The sequence below is a fragment of the Saccopteryx bilineata genome, chromosome 4 (genome assembly GCF_036850765.1).
Source record: "Saccopteryx bilineata isolate mSacBil1 chromosome 4, mSacBil1_pri_phased_curated, whole genome shotgun sequence".
NCBI classification, from domain to species: Eukaryota; Metazoa; Chordata; class Mammalia; order Chiroptera; family Emballonuridae; genus Saccopteryx; species Saccopteryx bilineata.
Genome location: NC_089493.1, coordinates 114,341,521 through 114,345,338, shown reverse-complemented (window position 1 = coordinate 114,345,338; position 3,818 = coordinate 114,341,521).

Sequence of the window (3,818 nt, the reverse complement as noted above, 5' to 3'; positions counted from 1 at the left end):
ATCCCCTTCACAATTACAACCAAAAAAATAAAGTACCTAGGAGTAAACTTAACCAAGGAGACTAAAGACTTGTACTCGGAAAATTACAAAACATTGATAAAAGAAATCAAGGAAGATACAAACAAGTGGAAGCATATACTGTGCTCATGGTTAGGAAAAATAAACATCATTAAAATGTCTATATTACCCAAAGCAATCTATAAATTCATGCAATACCAATTAAAATACAAATGACATACTTCAAAGATATAGATCACACATTCCAAAAATTTATATGGAATCAAAAAAGAACACGAATAGCCTCAGCAATCTTAAAAAAGAAGAATAAAGTGGGAGGTATCACACTTCCTGATATCAAGTTATACTACAAGGCCATTGTACTCAAAACAGCCTGGTACTGGCATAAGAACAGGCATATAGATCAATGGAACAGAACAGAGAACCCAGAAATAAACCCATAGTTCTATGGACAACTGATATTTGACAAAGGAGGTAAGGAAATACAATGGAGTAAAGACAGCCTCTTTAACAAATGGTGTTGGGAAAATTGGACAGCTACCTGCAAAAAAATGAAACTAGATCACCAGCTTACACCACTCACAAAAATAAACTCAAAATGGATAAAAGACTTAAATATAGGCCGTGAAACCATAACCATCTTAGAAGAAAACATAGGCAGTAAGCTCTCCAACATCTCTTGGAGCAATATATTTGCTGATTTATCTCCACGGGGAAGTGAAGTAAAAGGATAAACAAATGGGTCTATATCAAACTAAAAAGCTTTTGCACAGCTAAAGACAACAAGAACAGAATAAAAAGATAAACTACACAATGGGAGAACATATTTGACAATATGTCTGATAAGGGGTTAATATCCAAAATTTATAAAGAACTTGTAAAAACTTAATACCAGGAAGACAAACAATCCAATCCAAAAATGGGCAAAAGAAATGAATAGATACTTCTCCAAAGAGGACATACAGATGGCCAATAGGCATATGAAAAAATGCTCAACATCACTAATCATTAGAGAAATGCAAATTAAAACCACAATGAGATATCACCTCACACCAGTCACAATGGCGCTCATCAACAAAACAACACAGAAAAAGTGCTGATGAGGATGTGGAGAAAAGGGAACCCTCCTGCACTGCTGGTGGGAATGTAGACTGGTGCAGTCACTGTGGAAAACAGCATAAAGATTCCTCAAAATATTAAAAATCAAACTGCCTTTTGACCCAGCTATCCCACTTTTAGGAATATACCCCAAGAACACCATAGCAGTGTATGAAAAGAAGAAATGCACCCCCATGTTTATGGCAGCATTGTTCACAATAGTGAAGATCTGGAAACAGCCCAAGTGTCTGTCAGAGGACGAGTGGATTAAAAAGCTTTGGTACATATATACTGTGGAATACTACTCAGCCATAAGAAATGATGACATCGGATCATTTACAATAACATGGATGGACCTTGATAACATTATACGGAGTGAAATAAGTGAATCAGAAAAAAAACTAAGAACTATATGAATCCATACATAGAAGGGACATAAAAATGAGACTCAGAGACATGAACAAGAATGTGATGGTAGCGGGAATGGGGGGATGGGGGAAGTGGGAATGGGGCGAGGCAGGAGAGAGGGTTTGGGGGATGGGAGGGGCACAAAGAAAACCAGATAATAGGTGACAGAAGACAATTTGACGTTGGGGGGTGTATACAGCACAATCAAATGTCAAAATAATCTGGAGATGTTTTTTTCTGAACGTATGTACCCTGATTTATCAATGTTACTGCATTAAATTTAATAAATAAATTGAAAAAAATATATACAGTAGAATTGATTGTGAGCTCCCAGTGGTAAAAATTTGAATAGGAATAGAAGGTTTTAAACAATAAAAATGTAAATTTACATTAAAAATTATACTCAACAATGAAAAGCCGATAGGAACAAGAGAAGTATGCTCAATCTCCCACTTTTATTCAACCCAGTACTGAACACCCAGCTAGAGCAATTCAGAAAAATAAAAATAAAAAAAATAAAAGGTATCTAAATTGGAAAGTGGAAAGGAAGCAGTAACACTGTCCTTATTTACAGATGACATGATCTTATGTATACCATATAGAAAACCCTCAAGATTTTTTACACACACACTTGCACACACACAAACATATAAACCTTGTTAGGACTAATAAATTAATTTTGTAAAGTTTTCATATATAAAATTGATATACAGAAATTAGTTATATTTCTGTACACTAACAGCAAACAATCAGAAAGAAAAATTAAGAAGACAATCCCATTTATAATTGCATTAAAGTAACTGGGAAAAATTAAACTAAGGAGATAAAAGTCTATACACTGAGAAGTATAAGACATTAATAAAAGACATGAGAGGAGACACAGTAAATGGAAAGATATTTTATATTCATAGATTGGAGAAAAGAATATTGTTAAAGTGTCCATACTGGAATGGACCTTGAGAATATAATACTGAGTTAGATAAGTAAGCCAGAAAAAGCTAAGAACTGTTGTTTTTTCCCATGTATAAGAAGCACCCTTTTTCAACAAATTTGGGGTCTAAAAACTGGGTGCATCTTATACAGTGGTTGTTGATTTTTTACTTCCATTTCCTGCTTTTTCACGAATGTTGTCTTTGCACTCATTGTTTCAGACTTGTTACCAGTATATTATGGTAGGTTACATTTTGCCATATTCTGCCCAGAAATGGCTCAGAAAAGATTTTCATATAGTGCTGAATTCAAGTTAAAAGTGATACAGTTTGCAAAACTGAATGGAAATCGTAAGTTTAGTCCTCATCCAACTGAAAAATCAATCCGAAACTGGCTATAGGAAGAAGAAACCCTACTGAAAACGCCATGGCTGAAGAAGGCCATGAGAGGTAAGTCAGCAAAATGGCCTGATTTAGAGAAGGAATTGAAGATATGGATTGAAGAACAAAGGGCTATTGGAATTCCTGTGTCCACAAAGATGGTTCAGCATGAGACAAAAATTGTTGATGAAAAGAAGTTACTGATTTCAAAGGAGGACACAATTGGTGCTCAGGTCCATGAAACAGATAGGACTAAGCATGCATAGATGCACCAGACTTGCCCAAAAGATGCCTGGAAGCTATGAGCAGAAGGTCCTTCAATTTCATTGTTTTGTCATTCAGTGTCAGAAGACACATCAGTTTGAGTTGGGACAGATTGCAAATATGGACAAAGTCCCCCAAGTAACAGAACTGTTGATAAGAAGGGGGTGAGGACTGTAACTGTGAAGACAAGTGGACAAGAATAGAGCCATTATACAGTTGTTCTAGCTTATTGTGATGACAGAACCAAGCTGCCTCATATGCTAATTTTCAAACTCAAAACAATGCCAAAAGAAGACATTCCTTGAGGAGTGATTGTCCACGTTCATGACAAGGGTTGGGTGGATCAGAATTAGATGAAGATATGGTTTGAGAAAGTTTGGAGAAGGAGACCAGGTGGGTTCTTATGCAAACCTGCCCTATTGGTGCTGATCAGTTCAAGGCACACATAACAAAAAACACAAAGAAGATTGCTGCAGAGCAAAAAATAAAACTTGCAGTCATACCAGGAGGCTTGACATCCCAGCTCCAACCACTTGATGTCAGCATTAACAAACTCTTCAAAGCTACCATAAGAGATGAATGGAACCAATAGATAAAGTCTTCTGGGGACAACATGATACCAGCAGGAAGAGTGAAGAAACCATATAGAAGAAATTTGTACCTAGGTGAAAAGATCCTGAGACAATATCAAAATTGAGATTGTTGTAAACTAATTTAAAA